This window comes from Myiozetetes cayanensis, unplaced genomic scaffold, assembly GCF_022539395.1.
Source record: "Myiozetetes cayanensis isolate MyiCay16 unplaced genomic scaffold, myiCay2020 scf2-11, whole genome shotgun sequence".
NCBI lineage: Eukaryota > Metazoa > Chordata > Aves > Passeriformes > Tyrannidae > Myiozetetes > Myiozetetes cayanensis.
The window spans coordinates 90,665,120-90,682,871 of record NW_026087411.1 but is presented as its reverse complement, the minus strand read 5'-3'; positions in this window follow the sequence as shown (position 1 = coordinate 90,682,871).

Genomic DNA, 17,752 nt, shown 5'->3' with positions numbered 1-17,752 from the left:
TCTGTGCAATCTACCACTACCTGTCTCCCTCAGACATCTGATGCTGGATTGTAGCAAAGCCATCTGAGAAGAACGTTTATTTTGATCCTTTGGATGAGTTTTCTTGAACATATGAAAATGAAAACAAAGACAGAGGAAGAAGGGGAAAAAGTCTAGAATTTCATTCTCTTCATTGTTTCTCCATAGCCTAGTAATTATTGAAGAGTTAAATGCCTGGATTTTAATCTACATGGCAAAACATGTTTCCATTAATATTTGTGAATCACCTACAATTATGAAACCATTTTGTTGCCTCTCATTTTTTACCAAATCTCTTCCAGGTGGACCATTTTTTGTCATAGGAGCCTGCCATGAACATTTTATGTTTAAGCATAAATTTAAGCTAATTAATTTTGGGTTTATATCAGTATCTCATTTTAGCTCTTGGCATTTTTCCTTAATTAAAATAATACAAATCTCAGCAGCTTCTGACTGTAAAGAGAACTGTGGAGGTCCTATGGTTAGTGAAAGTCATATTTTTTTAAACAAAAAAGCTTTATGCATGTGTCAATACTATTGATAAATGTTTCATGTCACAGTAGTTAGTGCATAAATATCCATTAAATTTTGGTTTACCGTAAGGGATTTCAATCATCATTTTATAGCTTTTTGTTTTCCCTTTACACACAATTTGTATGTTTTTGTTTTATACTGACTAACTTTTAACTGAGTGAAGGTATTTGCATATATAAGTCAAATTTAGAAATGAGAAACATGAGAAAGCTGTTTCATGGAAACAGCATCAGGAAATTGTAGAGAAATAAATATTATATTTCATCTTTGACCATGAGGTCATAGTACACCCAGTTATGAAAAGTCATTTATAAACTACTACCTCTGTGGTTTTGAGGGAGGGAGAGTATTCTTAGTTTGCACCCTGCAAATCACAAAAATAAAGGATTCACTCTTATGGGAAGAAATTTGTGAATTATATTAGTCTAAGACTGGATAGTGTTCTTAAAAGCAGGGTTACATTATCAAAATAGATAAATAAATTGAAAGCTGCACTGGGACAAGAGGAAGAAGTTATTTTCACCATAGGAAGAAATCCTCAGATCAAGCAGCCTCTTTTCAAAGTGTGATTGTGGAATGTAGCAGCTGCCCAAGACTCTGCTAACTGTGGGAGATTCATGACCAGTAGATTAATTTACTTTTCACCAATTATAATTTATCTTACATCAGACTGTTTACAATGACTCTGTCATCTACATGCATTAGCACCAGGTTAACGTGCAAACCATGCACGTTATGTCCTGGATAAATCTCTCCTGCTAAATACCACAGTCCTTGTCCTGACTTCCTGAGAATAACCTTTGATCTTCACATCAACAAAAAAAAATAATTACTATCTCTGCCCAACCCAGGACAAGTCATTTCACTCCTAAATAACTGCACAGCTGGAGACAGATGTGTTCTTCTCCCTGGGTAGACCCTTCAGGGCCTTCCATGGGGCTTTATATCATACTTGTCATTCGTTTATCAGTGTCCAAATGTTGTACACTGGAAATGTGTGTAAAACATTCTCAGAATTTCAAACAATAACAAGTCAGAATGGGGGAGGAGGGAGAAAAGGCTGCAGGAAAAAATAGAAGTCTCCCAGCTGTGCAAACTTAAGTAGCTGGATTAGCGGAAAATGCACTCCAAAACTCACATTTTTGCCATCCTCAGCAAAAGTTGATTCAAGGAATACATTATCAAATTTTAAATCCAGTGCCAGACTAATGAAAAAAATGTTTCAAATCTTCCTTTAGTATATACAAAGACATCTAGTCTTTGTAGAGAATACCAAAGACATGGTATTCTGTTCAGAGGAGTCTTGCAAATTCTTTTTTTTCCTCAAATGCCTGGTGTTTTCTGATTTGTTGTAAAACACAAAGGACTTCTAATATCTTTCATTTTTTCAGGAAAAGAAGATTTGTGAGTGAAATATATGTGCCCATGTTTGATTCTGCTTTTTCCCTTACTTTTACCATCATGTCTCCTTTAGGTACGGTGGTTTTTTGTTCCTTAATTGTATAAAAGACTGTATTATTTTTGTTACATTAAGAAAAAAATTAAATAAGCAATATGATTCAGGGAAATTACATATCTCAAATAATTTTTGATGATAAAATAAAAAGAAAGAATTTAAAGGAGAACAAAAATAGAAAACACAGATTAAAGAAATAGTTTTAACATTAACTTGTGAAATTCAATAGCACAATCAATATGGCTATCACAGTCAATGATATGGCTACTGACATAAAGTTTATTGCAGTTAGGCTTAATAAACATAGTTGTATATCCTAGGAGAAATATAAAAACCTTCTAAGACAATTTAATGAGCCAACTCATATTAAAGAAAATTTTAAACAACATTGTGATATCAAATGTCATGTGAATTTGACCCAATGTGACATGTGCAACTCAAAATGAAAAAGAAACATATTAAACAGTATGAATAATTAATTTTTTTTCCTTTAATTCAGAAATCAGTAGGATTCAATCAAAAACTGTCAAGCACCTCTAAATGAGGAAAGAGTTGCCTAGTTACCTTCATTTTTTTTTTTTCTCTTCTTGACAACCATTTACTTTGTCATCAGCCTTCCCTTCTGCAGGAAGCATGGACAGTCCTGGGTTGCTGCTCCTTTTTTCATCCACAACCCTTTTCACCTGACAGTGGCACCTTTCCTAGATCTCTTAAAACATCAGACTGAAAATAAGTGGGAAAACAATCTGGAGGGGGAAAAAATTAATTGGCCTATTGTCAAATGGCCATGTTCAGTTGGCTACTCTTTCTATACTCTGCTATTTGAGAAGTCTGGACAGACGAGCTTTCTCTGGCTAAAACAAAGATCTCATCCTTGCTGAACACTCTTTTTGGTCCTGGAGGTAGGTGTCTATCTCCCTCTGTTAGTAGAAACTACACCTGTGAATAAAAGGACCAAGGGCTCAACCTGTGACTCAAAGGACAAATGGATTGGCATGATGATGTCCACAGAGCTAAGTCCACTATGGACTCTAGTTTCCTATGCAGAATGGCCTCACCTATTTTGCCTGTTGGAAGGAGTTGTCTAGCACATACCATCCCTGAACTGAGCCTATGAGAGAGTGCTAACTGCCATGAGCTTAAACTGTGTCCAGAGAAAAACACTGCAGTTACTAACCAGCAGTTTAGAGATGGACAGCAGGATGAACACAAAAACAAGACAATACCATGCTCTGTCCTTGTTTAAGTTAGAGCAGACACAGTTACAGTGACTAAAATTGCCATCCTGCTTAATGAGATATATTTCAAGTGTATAGATGAGGCAAATGGACAAAATTTTGGTGGGCGTTTGTAGATCTAATGTGCATGGTCTTACAATTTTTGAGTTATAGGCAATTCTCAAACTCTACAGACAAAAGAAAAACACATTTTTCACTGGCCATCATAGAACAGACCTAAAGCTAACAACGCATAACAAGAAGAAAAGGCTCCTGTACCTTTAAGGTGATTGATGAAATACAGTCATTTAAGAAATTCCTTTATTTTCTGCAGTGAAATCTCCTAAAATAGTGAGCTGAGTCTGATGCAGCTACTATGTGCGGGTCTCACATTACATTCGCCAGAGAAATGCAATAAGCTTTCTTGGTCTACATCTCTTTAACATGTCTGTGAAGGGGAGGCTTCACAGTGACCACAGGGTTCAGAGTCCAGATTGCATATCCTGAAGCAACCAGGGAGTATCACATTCTGCATAAAACATTTTTCAGCTAATACAGCAAGGAATGATACTTCCAAAAGCTTCTAAGCAACTAAAAAATGTAAGTTCTCTTTCCAGCCAGATCCCTGGTCTGTATAGAGTCACCAAAAAGCTGAGCACCATAACCCCAAGAGTTTGCATATCTCACTACGCCAAAGAGTAATCAGCAAGAGTGATGTTGCTGTGTCTGTGGTCCAGAAACTGAATGGAGAACTGATTGAGCTAATGGGCAGATACTGCTAAAGCAATTTGTAAGATTCACCAAAGAAGACCCTGTGTAGCTGGAATTCATGCCATGAATTCCTTTGTTAACTAATATTTTTACAGTCTTAGGAAAAAAATGTTTATTGGTGGTAAAAAGTAATCATGTCAGTGTTCCGTTTTACATAAAAAGCTGAGTGTTAGAGACCAAGATGCAGTAATGTGGGGTTCAGAGCAACTTGAGGGAATACAACCCACACCTCCCATGTGAGTTCTTCAGCCATGAAGGTAATGACCCTCAGAAGCATATTTTTTCTCCACTACAAAGACTTGAGCATGCTACTGAAAGAAGTAGTATTCTGTCATACAATATTAAGACCATTTTTTCCCAAAATATCTTTGAGAAGAGAAAGTCCACTTGAAATAGCTAGTTAAGGCATAAATGGCTGAGAATTACAGGTTGTTTGGCATGTACCTGGGAAAGCAGCGAGGGCATGGAGGAGATGCAGGAACAGTCCATGGGTGGAAGATGACACTGGTTGCCCAGACTCCCATAGAGTAGAGTACACTGGGCTGGATGATCAGCTAGGTTCCAGGAAGATCTGGCAGTGTCCAGTTCAGTTCTTGAGTCACCTGCTACCACAGAGAAAATTTGGGATGCACAGTAGGTTATACAGTGGGGTCAGGTGATTTGGCCTCCAAATGGGTGACCAACGTAAACTGCTCATGAGCAAATAGGGACAGATAGAAAAACGAATGTGCAAATCTTCCATGGTTTAAGTGACTGGAAACTGAACCTTCACAACCACTGGGGTGAAGAAAACATCTTAATTCCTGTGTTTTCCATGTAGTCTAATCTAACATTCTCTGATGTTGTGTTTCCATAGCAGGCTGATCCAGACGACGGTCCTGCCCGTGCTTTGCTCCCACCCTTTCTATTACACCGACTTGAGCATTTGGCTAGTGTTGTGTTGAACCCACTCAGCATGCTGAGAGAAAAGCTACATTTGTTCACATCCAGTTTCTGTTGGATTTGCATGCTGAAATGACTCAGCACAGAGAAGCCAAACAAACTCCGAAAGGGAGAGGCTAGGACACTGGCAAAGGGTGGGACCTTGGAATAACTAAGACAGGTTATGCTTGCACACCAGCCTATTGAATCAGCAAGGAAACAGGTAGGGAATGCCTGGACTTTGCTGTAACCATAAGGCATCAGGCTACTAAGCAAGTGGAACCAGTCCTAGAGCTCTCAAGGGGAGGTATTTAAGCACTTTTTATGGAACTTTTCTGGAAGAAATTAGACTTCAGGCAACTTGAGAATTCAGTGATGTCTATGTTAACATTTGTCTGAATTTATGTTTGGATGATGTTTTTTGCAGTAGTTAGTTAGCATTTGGTTTCCTATATCAATTTGATATTTCTAACACCTGATATCAAAGCTACTTTTGAAAATATGATGGAAGTCCCTAATTTTCCTGGGTATCTTTGAGAATTTTAGCTCTTCTACTTCCAAACCGTTGAAGGCTAACTGTAAATGCTGTAATAACTTCTATGTTGTACAAGAGACTCCTAATTTAAACTACCATACAGGATTAAGTACCAAGTACTTAGCTCACTACTGATCTAGAACTTTCTTGGAAGACTTATTATCATTATGAATGTCATAAGATCTCTTTGCAGATAACTATTATTACCATAGTGCTAGAGTAAGTGGACATTTCTATGTATATTTTTTTAACTATATCACTTACAGTGCTTACTTTTTTAACTTAGTCTCAGACAATCTTGTTTCCCACTTCTTAAGAAAAACATTTGTGGTGGCTTGACCTTTTCTGGCTGCTGGTTGCTCACCAAGCCACTCTATCCCTTCCCTTCCCAGCCTGACAGAGGAGAGAGAATAAGACATAAAATGACTCATCAGTCAGTATAAGGCAGTTTACTAAAGCAAAACCAAATGTTTGGGCACACATGAGTAAAGAGGAAAATAACAAAGTTTATTCGCTACTTCCCATTAGCAAGTGGTGTTCAGCTTTCTGGGAAGCAGGGCTTCTGCATGTGGGGTGATTGTTCCAGACGGCAAACACTGTAAACAACGAATACCCTCCCACCTTCCCCCTTTCCTTAACTTTTATATCTGAGTTGACATCATGTGGTATGGAATATCATTTTGGTCAGTTTGGGTCAGCTGGTCCACTTGTTACCCCTCCCAGGACCTTGCCTGTCCCTCTGCCCTCCTGCCCCTCGATGGTGGGTGCAGGAGGGAGGAATGTTGGGGAGACAGTGCTGATGCTGTGCCAGCTCTGCTCAGCAGTACCAAAACACTGTTGTGTTATCAGCACCTTTCTAACTATCAATGCAAAGCACAGAACTGTGAGGGCTGCTATGGGAAAATGAACTCCATCTCAGCCAGACCCAATACAACATTATAAAAAACCCAATCCATAATGTCTGATTCTCCATAAGATACTTCCATCCAAATCTTGATTAGATCCCAAGGACCATCCAGCAAAACCAGCAGTGTGCCATTCTCATACTTTTACTTATTCTTCAGACCTTCTGAAATGTCTGAAATGAAAGAAATAACAGTGACAGCACAAATGTGTTAGGCAAAAGGACAATAGAGGATCATATCTTTATGATTTTTATACATTGTAGTGTATTATTTGTCATACCTTCCTGTGGTTGTCTGAGCCCTGAGAAGAGAGAAAAAATCTAAACATCGGGTAAAAAAACCAAAACATAAGAGGAAGGATTCTAACTTCTCAAAACCTATTTCAACAGCAGTAAAACAGAAAAATTCATTGAAGCCAAAAAGGGAAAAAAGTTTATACTGGGATTCTAATCAGATTTCCATCACTTATTGAAATTGTTAACTTACAACATATGTAGCTTTTCATCAAAACAACAAGATTAGAAATAACAGAAATTAAAATATTTTCAATAACCAATACAACCCATGGGACTAAAATCTGAGTTTTTTGCATCTTTCCATTATTTCTCATTGAGATAAATGCTTACTGTTGAATAAATTCTGAATCCAAGTTTTCTTTCTGTGTGCACAGCACTGTGTGATAAGGGAAAGCTTTATTTTTCATTGTTGCAATGAGATGACAGTGTCAGGTCTCTAAGTGATACCAGTCAAATAAAATAAAGCTGCTCCAAAATGTTGCAGCTGCAGATCTTGCCTAAGGACTGAAGCTTCGAGTCTTATGCGTGACACCTCAAAGCAAAGTAATATACAAAAGTAACAAAATACAAGCCCAAGCACTACGGTTTTCATGCAAAGACAATGTCAATTTGAGCTGATACATGTGGACCAAACACCTGTGCTCAGCATTCCCAAAATAACAGCAAAATTTGTCCAAAGGAGGACAAGGGAACCCTAAAGTATTTGCTACATGTGCAGTACTTCAGGGAGAAGTCTTGTTCTACTCTTGATCACTCTGTACTGCATACCGTGTCTTGGAGAAGCCACAGATCAGCTAAGCACAGATACGTGGCCCAGAGAGCCATGGCTTCTTCCATCTGATTTTACCTGTCTTCCAGGGAGTTCAGAAAGCTGAAAGCAAAATGCAGAGCTTGCAACCATCCCATTTCATTCTGACCTTTCCAACTTTATACTGAGTCCATAAACCAATTAGTTTTGCTTAGCAGTGCTTTGTTTATTTGAAATAGAGTGAAAAAAGGCTAACATCCTTTCCAAAGGCCGATCTGTACCCCAACAAGAGACATTTTCTTTGTTTATACGTGCAAGTAAAGCATAAGAACAATAAACGTGATATGAAAAGACACACAGATATACAAATGCTGAGAACATGTGTTAACAAAGAGACATCTAAAACCATTTTGCAATGATAATGTATGAAGGGGAAAATGGAACTTGCAGAACAAATGATGATCATGGGAATGGTAAAAATTAGTAAAGGGAGAATTATCATGGCTTAGAACTTGTACCAAATCTCATGGTTTAAAGTGCCAGTGCCTGTCAAGGTTATGGAGCAGATCATCCTAAGTACAATCACACAGCACCTACAGGATGGACAAGGGATCAGACCCAGCACAGGTTTAGGAAGGGCAGGTCTTGTCTGACCAACCTGATCTTGTTTTATGATCAGGTGACCCACCTGGTGGATGAGGGGAAGGTTGTGGATATGTCTATCTGGACTTTAGCAAAGCCTTTGACACCGTCTCCCACAGCACACTCCTGAAAAAACTGGCAGCCCACGACTTGGACAGGGGCACTCTGTGCTGGGTTAAGAACTGGCTGGAGGGCCGGGCCCAGAGAGTGCTGGTGAACGGGGCTGCATCCAGCTGGCAGCCGGTCACCAGTGGTGTCCCCCAGGGATCAGTGCTGGGCCCAGTCCTGTTTAATATTTTTACTGATGATCTGGATGAGGGGTTTGAGTCTGTCATGGTTTTGCCCACCAGCCCATCTCTGGGGCTGAGGATGGTTTTGTCCAGGTGATTTCCGGACAAAAAAACCAATCAAAAAGTTCAGTGACGCCTTTGCTAATTACATCTTTAAGAAAACGGAAGAGAAGGTTGTGGCGCAGTTGAAATTAGGAGCAGCAGCCATGTAGGAGAGAAGGGTAGCGGGCCCGAGGAGGGCCAAGGCCCCCTCCTCCCCGGCTTGGGCCGGGGGGGCCAAGTGCAACACTGAAACCTCCCTTCTCTCTTGTGAGAGAGTGAAGAAAAAAAAAGGTTTAAAAGACGAACTGCTTAGACAAGAAACTGCTACAGAAGAATTCCAGCCATGAGATAACAGAATTTCCAAGGTCAAAGCTGCAGTTACAGGAGAGAGAAGAAAAGTTCGAAGGGGGGAGAACTGCTGTTTTTCTCCCTTTCGCTCTTCCTCCCTTCAGCAGGGTAAAGACTGAAAAATAAAACCCTGCCACCTGTAGAAGTTTGTTGGGGTGAAGAGACCCCCGTGCGGCTCACAGAAGAACTTGTGGATGCACCAGAGATTTGTGACTTTAACAGAGAGAAAGCCTTATGCTGGAGTAAAAGCGGCTCAGATGAGGCAGAGTCCTGTTAAAGACTTTGTGACCCTCGAAGGGATCGATGCTTATACTGGAGCGAGACGGCTCAGATAAGCTTGGGATCTCAGTGAGAGATCCATGCTGCTACTGAAGATTTATGACCCTGACGGGTATTAGAACCTACGCTGGAACACAAAACGGTTCAAGTAGGAATGTTGGGATCCATGTGTGGGATCCGTGCTGCTGGTGCTAGAGAGAACCTACGCTGGAGCAGAAAATGGCTCAGGTGGGATACTGGGATCCGAGTAAGGGATCCAGACTGGACCCATGCCGAGAAGTCAATCAAGGACTGTTCTCCCATGGGGAGGGACCTCCGTAGGGAAACAGGGGTGAACTCTTAAACCATTATCCCCTGTAACCCTGTGGAAGAAGATCCATAGTAAGCAAGTGTCCCCTTGCAAGTCTATGGAAGGAGACCCTTCAGGACCTGGGTAACCCTCAGCCTTCGGTTTTAACCCAGGAGGGGGGTAGGCCCAGCCCTGGAGACCAACACAGAATAAGAGAGAGATAAAGAAGTTCCAACTGCGACGAAAGTGCTGCAGAGTTACTGGAGAAAGAGAGAGAGCTGGAATTCTGAGAACAGAAAAAGACTACTTCTCCTCCTTGGACTGATATAAAGGGAAATGGGGGGAAAAACATCTTCTGTAAATACATAATACCTTTTACTTAAGTAGAATTGTTATAAATATAATTCTTTAGTTTTAGTTTGTTAATAATAAATACTCATACTTTTTTTCAATTCAGTCTCTTTTTGTCTGCATAAACCTTCTCTCAACTGATAATAATTGTATGGGGGGTATAAAAGTAAATTGAGCCAGGGCAAAACCACGACAGAGTCCACCATTAATAAATTTGCAGATGACACCAAGTTGGGAGGGAGTGTCGATCAGCTGGAAGGCAGGAGGGCTCTGCAGAGGGACCTGGACAGACTGGAGAGTTGGGCTGATTCCAACGGGATGAGGTTCTACAAGGCCAAGTGCCAGTCCTACACTTTGGCCACAGCACACCCCTGCAGTTCTACAGGCTGGGGGCAGAGTGGCTGGAGAGCAGCCAGGCAGAAAGGGACCTGGGAGTTTGGATTGACAGGAAGCTGAACATGAGCCAGCAGTGTGCCCAGGTGGCCAAGAAGGTCAGTGGCATCCTGGCCTGCATCAAGAACAGTGTGGCCAGCAGGAGCAGGGAAGTGATCCTTCCCCTGTACTCAGCACTGGTGAGGCCACACCTGGAGTATTGTGTCCAGTTCTGGGCCCCTCAGTTCGGGAAGGATATTGAGGTGCTGGAGCAGGTCCAGAGAAGAGCAACCAGACTGGTGAAGGGACTCGAACACAAATCTTATGAGGAGAGGCTGAGGGAGCTGGGGTTGTTTAACCTGGAGGAGGCTTAGGGGTGACCTCATCACTCTCTACAACTACCTGAGAGGAGGTTGTAGCCAGGTGGGGGTTGGTCTCTTTTCCCAGACAGCTATCAGTAAGACAAGAGAGCACAGTCTTAAGCTCTGCCAGGGGAGGTTTAGGTTGGATATTAGGAAGAGATTCTTTACAGAGAGGGTAATCAGGCATTGGAATGGGCTACTCAGGGAAGTGGTGGATTCTCCATCACTGGAAGTTTTTAAGATGAGACTGGATATGGCTCTTAGTGCCATAGTCTAGTAACTGTGGTGGTAGTGGATCAAGAGCTGGACTTGATGATCTCAGAGGTCCTTTCCAACCCATCTGATTCTATGATTCTATGAAATGCAAAAATATGTCTTCTTAAATATTCTGGGGTATTTTATAACACACTGGTCTGAAAGAACAGATGGCACTGCAGTGAAATGGGCATCTTCATTGATACTCTATGTATAATAAAAGAAGATGTTGCGTTTCTTCAACTTTGACCTTGAACTTTGTATTGTCCAAAAGCCAGTGATTTTGCCTTATCTTTTCTCTCTACAAAGTTTAGCTTAGAGAGCAATTTAAAGGAAATAGGAGGTAGGTTTGTGGATCAGGTCATGAAGAACTGTTATTAGAAAAGGTGCAGAAATATTCATATGAAAAACAGGCAGTCAAACAAGGTTGCCTGCAAGGGTGGCATAGGGACAGATGTTCTAAGAAGTAAGCAGAAACTGGTCAGATAAATAACTGTTCAAACAAACCTTAGTGGGAAAGATGGTGAATTTTGATCACCAATGCAAAAAGAAGACAACCTAATGTGTGCTGGTACCGCAGCCAGAGGTGCATATTGGAGACCATGATGGTGGTGGTGATAGGGTTGCACTTCAAGTGCTTATTGAAGAGACATGAATGATAGTAATTAATGTAGATGTATTGAATATGCATTACAGTTCATCAGTATAAACAGGGTTAGAGCCAGGAAAGTTAAGAATAAAATTAAGACAAATATATTTGGGGGGCATCTATGTTCTTCCTTATAGGCTTTTGGTTCCTTGGGATGTTCTGAGTCTACCATTTGTTGTGCAGAAGACGGAACAGTTATATGTGTAGCTAGAACCAACACAAGAACTAAATCCCTCTGGGGATATCACCTCACCAATATTTTTATTGAATGCACAGTCTTCTCATTGGAAGCTGTTTAAGATAGTTCTCCTCTTTCTCTTGACCTTTTAGATGAGGTCTACAATTACATTTACCTTTCTTTTTGGTCTGAAAATAAATAACGAAATTATAACAATGAATGTTCTGATCCAGCAAGTTCACTATGATTCTAGACATATGTTTCCAAAGTGAACAATTGCAGGTGGCACTGAATGTGCTTAAGCCCCAAACTCTTTAGTTTCTAGTGACACTCAATATCCCAGTGGAGCTATACAGTAAAGAATATTCTATAATCAACTACACATAGACTTCTGTTTGGCTTATTCACTCATAGGTCAATATCATGAGGGAAATAAAGATCTACACAACTGCAGTGTATATTTAGGCATTTATTTCTCTTTTCTGTTGCCCTACACCTTGCATTATCATATAAACCTCTGCAAAGACTGCTACGATGCAATGAATCATCCCACTAGGTCACTAATCAGAGAAATTTCATCTCAGTTCCACTGAGCCATCAGCGCTGCCCATTATGTTTTTCATACTTTTTCACAATATGTAGAAAATTCAAAGAACAAGAACAGTAATGTTTCACAGACTGGGGAAAGTCACTTGAAGGCAATTAATACCAAAAAAAAAAAAAAGTAGGAAAAAAGGAATAGCATGAGCAAATCACCTTCTTTGTTAATGACTAAAGAAGTTCTTTAGGATGGAAAAAATTAGTGCCTTGAACTGAAGTGAACACATTAGGAAAAAAGGTACCATTTTCTAATGAAGAAATATATCGGATGGCATTTGCATTTGCATATGCAAATAACAAATGTACACACACAAGACTGTGAATATATCTGAGCTCTTCATTATTATTAAGGTATTTATCCTCTTAATTTTCCCTTGATATTGGTAAATGTTGTTATTATTGTATTACAAATGAGAACTGAAAGAGGCAAACATATCTTTGAAAATTTTGATTTATCACAAAAAGAAGTGTATGGTAGATTAGAATTCAGAGACAAACCAACAACATCTACTGCCACAAATTGCACTATTCCTGCTCTGCTCAATGGATCTGAATGTCCAAATGTCTCATAAAACCTAGTTAATTTCACTTGCCCTTTATAAATGCAGCACAAATACCTGCAGACATGGAATATCTGTTTTCCAGAGTTTCATAGTGAATCAATGACAGAAGCAGGGAAGCAATCCAGAACTTCTGAGCCCATCTCTTTCTTTTGTACCAGTGAAGCACATGACTCTGGTTTTACGCCCTTTAAACTGTATCTGAAGTGTTAATAATTCACATGAAATGAACTGGATATGCGACTTCACATATCAATCCACAGCCTTTCCAAAATTAATTGATTAAACAGTCAGCTGCCAGTCACTACTGCATTTTCTTTACTGTCCAGAGAGAAATGGGAAGAAAGGACCCGTATGTTACTAGAACATAGCCAAGAGTTAAGTAATTTTGATATGAAAATGATACAATTTCCTCTAGGAAGATTGATCCAACCACTTTAGTAATTTGAAGATTTATATCTTTGTGCATAAGCAAAGGTTAAATAAGGTTAAAACTTTGCTAACTGGACTGTATTTATACTGTAGTAGACTCTTCAAAATATCTAGCTATACAATATCTATACAATTGTATAATATCTATACAATCTTGACCTTGGAAGAGACTGAGAAGACAAGTGCTGTCAGTGGTTCTTACTCATACAAAATTGAGTCAGCATCGAAAATGTCAGAAGAACTTTTTCTATTTTCATTTAATTCTCTTGGTGTTTTCATTGGAAATGTGTGTATATTTCAGCATCAGGCTGCCAAAGTCAAGGAATTCTTAGCTCTGCACTGCATGATTAACCACTTCACTGCATCTCTGGAGCACTGCATAAAGCAGGGGAGCAGCCACCTTTTCACAGATATAGGATCCTCAGAGGTGCAATGAAACCAAGATAAAAATACTTGGAAATACTCCTGACAGGGTGTTAGTCAGAAGATGGTGCTATTATAACAGAACTTCTAAGGCAGCTGAGGCTCTACAGAATAACAAAGCATTCAAGTTAGGATCAAGAGAAAGTAAACCCCAAGTGTAAATTATAAGTTGGATTCAATGCAAGTTGATGCTCTGCATCTCACTGAATGCACCTCACAGAAATGTACTCACTGAAACACTCTTTGATTCTGTACCTTGGCTTGCTTGCACTGTTCACATCAAAGGGGAAATGTGCAGGAAAACACACTTTTAGTTGCCATTCACAAACATTTGCAAACTCATTTGGATGTTCTCTCATTTCAGAGACCCTTAAATGATCAACATTTTCATGTATTTATACACCATATAGTTTATTCCCTTGTCAATATGTAGGTTCTGACTGAATTTCTAGCTGGTGTTGCAAACAACCTGGAAATATGCAGCAATACAGTTGCATGGCCTCTGGAGCAGTATTAGATCAAATATCTGCATAGAATCACTCTTCTGTGTCATATAGAAATAGCATTGAAAACACTTCCTTTTCTCTTTCTAAGAGAAAAACATGAAGGTTGCCCGACTTTTCATAAACAGAATACTAAATTTTCTTCAATTTGAAAAGACTGAATTGTGGCTGTGAAGGAGAAAAAGCTGAAGTTGGTGGGAAAACAAGCAAACAAAAATATGATTGCTAAAACATCTGGTTGCATATAAATTAGCGTGGTGCTTACCCACACAAAAAATGGGTGATTAGAAATGTATGAAATTAGGGTAGTTCACAGGAAAGCTAATTGAAGTAATTGATATGATGAGTGATATGAATTCTGCAGTCTTTTGGGCAATTGTGAAAACTAGATTATAGAGGAAAAGGCAGAACCATTAAGCAGAAAACATCACAGGTGGGTTTTACTGTCTGACAGAAATCTCTTCCGTGCTGGAAAAGCCATAGTGCCATTTTTAATATCAAGAATATAAAGCAGGTGTTCTTGTCATGATCCAGGTATGTTAATGGTAGAGGTTACCATTGCTGGTTACACTCCACTACTCTTCTGAAGGACATTACTGTATTGAGTAAACTTCTAGTGGAACAATCTGTTTAAAAAATTGCAAAAATCACATCTGTGAGCTGAAACAGCTTGATTGGCATTGCTTGAAAGTTCAAACAGACTGTTCTTCGGGAAGGCTGATAGGCCTTAGTGCTTAGAGTCAGAGCAGTGCCTTGTAACTAATGACTGTAAGGAGAGGGATATAATAGCAGTGTACTACATTTAGTTACCCAATTCAAACAATTTAAATACATGCATTTTACCTGATTTCTGCCTTAAAAATTATTATTTGGCTCATTTCTTACAGCTTTTTGAACAGCACAGGTCAGTTAAGGGAAACGATTCAGAGGAATGAGACAAAAACATTGTAGGAAATATTTTGCAACACTACTTAGCTATTGTAGAGTAAATCTGGAGAAACATTGCTGCTTCTACTGCAGCATGTACTTACATCATGGGAAAAACTAAGAGAATGGTACAAGAGACAGTCAGTTGAAATGGGGTGTAACATGATTGACGAGAGGGGTCAAATTCTTTCCTGCCGAAAGTGAACAAACCTCTGTGAAAATGTCAGTGAAGCTTCCCTCAGAAATGTCAGCAGAAATTTTAACCAGAGTGGGAATTTCACAATGAATACATTTCTATTTTTGAAATAGAGCCATATCTCTAAACACTTTAATGATTAAATGCAGGCATTTTCAGTGGTCTTTACTGTGCACTGTTCTCCGACACACCTCTCCTGTTTCCCAGCCGGACAGCCCACGTGTCTTCACTGTGTTAGAGAAGGGAACTCTGCAGCTTCCAGGATCCTTTCCACAAATGTGGGCTTCTGGCTCCTTGTCTGAGCACATGGGCACCCTGCAGCCACAGCCCCTGCCAGGCTGACAGGGCTTCTACCATGTATGAACAGAGTCCTGGCTTCTCTGCCCTGACTGCCACTTCTACAGCACTAGTGTTGGGCTCCACAAATCAGCAATGATCTCAAAACTGTTTTTGTAATAGTTTTTAAAAATTCTAATTAAAGTTCGGGAATTTCCACATTCTGTTCAGTTATGAAGCATGAAATTAATATCCCATAATTTTAAGTGACCTTCAGCCACATTTTGTTGTAAATGGGTTAGAGGAAAGAGTACAAGTATTAGGCTTTCATTATAAGGAGAAGAAATTAAGCGGTTAATTGTATCCTGGCATGAATAACCTTACCTCACTGTCCAATACGAGTAAACAGAAAGAATCAGAAATATGTTTATGAGTATTCCAAGGGTACTATTAATTTTGATAGATCTGTATGTACACCAGTGTATCTGAGAATAGAGATCTGGTCCTTGGATGCATGTCCTGAAGTACAGAATATAGGTCCTGCTACTTGGAAACTCTAAATTAAGAGATTTCAAAACATACAGTGTAAACAGGCTCAGTAATTTGCTAAAAACTCTTTCTTTTATGGGGAATACAAGGTTTTTATTAGCTATATCAATTCCATTTTTAAAGAGGAAACCAATTAGGAAGTTTTGTTTCTTGCTAAATGCACAAGTGCTTTTCACGGGAAGGTTTAGTGGAACTCTGTGCACTTACCTATGTATCTTTATCCACAACAATTCATACCAAGTGAGCAAACCAAGAAAAATCCAAATGCATGCAAAAAAGAAAGAGTAAGCAAAAAGATTTCTCAAAGATTCACATCCCAATTAAACAAGTAACTGACTTGGAAGTCTTATCTTTGTTCTATCCCTGCAGCACAGCCTACAAAAAGCATTCCTTGTGGGAGCTGTTAGCCTTGAATAATAAAAGAGATAACATGCAGAGAAGGCTGAAAAGAACCATTGCAGAGGTTAAGAGAGAAACACTAATTTTGGTAAGGAATTCCAGTGGTGGATGTAAAATTTGCTCGAATAAAAGGGAACATACGTTCTAGTGGCAAGACAGCTCAGCAACCAAGAAAGTTATCAAGCATGAAAAGTTTTATTTTCCAATTAGATCAGTTTAGGGAGTTTGATATATGTGACATGTTTCTCCACCGTGTCTTGTTCAACTTTTGGTCTCTGTGCAGTTGAGTAGCTCCAGGTTCAAGCCTGGATTTCTCCTTTGTCAAAGAATTTACGGGGGCAGAGGTGCCAGAAAGAGCCCCCAGCAAGTTTTCTCTTTACAGTTTAGTCAAAAAGTTTTCTCATTTTCACAAATGTTTCTGCTCACAAGTCAGTTGGAGACCTAGCAGAGACCAGGACAAGTTTTACAGAGAAGATACTGCTCCCATATCTCTGCTTCAATATTATTCTCTGAGAGCTGTTCCCTAGAAAATATGTTGCTCTCATATCGCCAGCCAACATCTGGCCTGAGAACTCCTGCTACACAGATATGAACACAGTCCCAGACTTAATGCATTGCTGAACTTCCCACTGAGCAGGAGTAAAATATAAGAAAAGGGAGGGATGTAACACTGCCTTCAATTCTAGTGGTGCAGATTTATGACCCTGTTGAAAAGGTACTCCAAAATCCGCGGCAAGATAATCCTTGTTGGTCCCCTAGAAGTAGCTTTAAAATATAACCAACCCCACATAGGAAAGATGTGGTCCGTATCCTGCACACAAATAATCATGAAAATAGAAAAATACTTGGTAAATGCAAAATATAGGTCCAGGTAACCCCTAAGACTACTTATCTTCCGTTAGAGTTATGAGCTGAAGGGAACTGAGTGCCAAGTGTATGCATCACTGGCCAAGAGTGTGGAACAGGGTTTAGAGCACTGGGACACTGGAAGTCTGGTTGTCTTCTCTATACTGCCTCTCATCTGCTTTTCTCTTTGCCTAGCCTCTCCACTCTTCTGTACCTGTAAAGTAGCAATAGCAATAACACTTACTTCTTTTGTAAAGCATTAACATCTGCTAAAGCAATGAAAATTTCATCCTTCATATTAATAATAATAATTGATGGTGCCTATCTGAAAGCAAAAATGTACAGGAAGAGAACAGAAAGTATTTAGCTGGAAATATAGCAGTCAGGAGAAGTGTCTGTGTCATGTGTTGCAAATATGGAAAACAGAATACAAAAGGCCCATTTAATTCGCATGAGATTCCTAACTCCTCATGTACCACGTTTGGTGCTGATTTATTTGAATTAAGATGGCAAGAAAACCTCCTCTCGCTGTTTTTCGTTGAATTTTTAGTTTAGTTTTCTTTTGTTTTTAATCAAGTTCTTG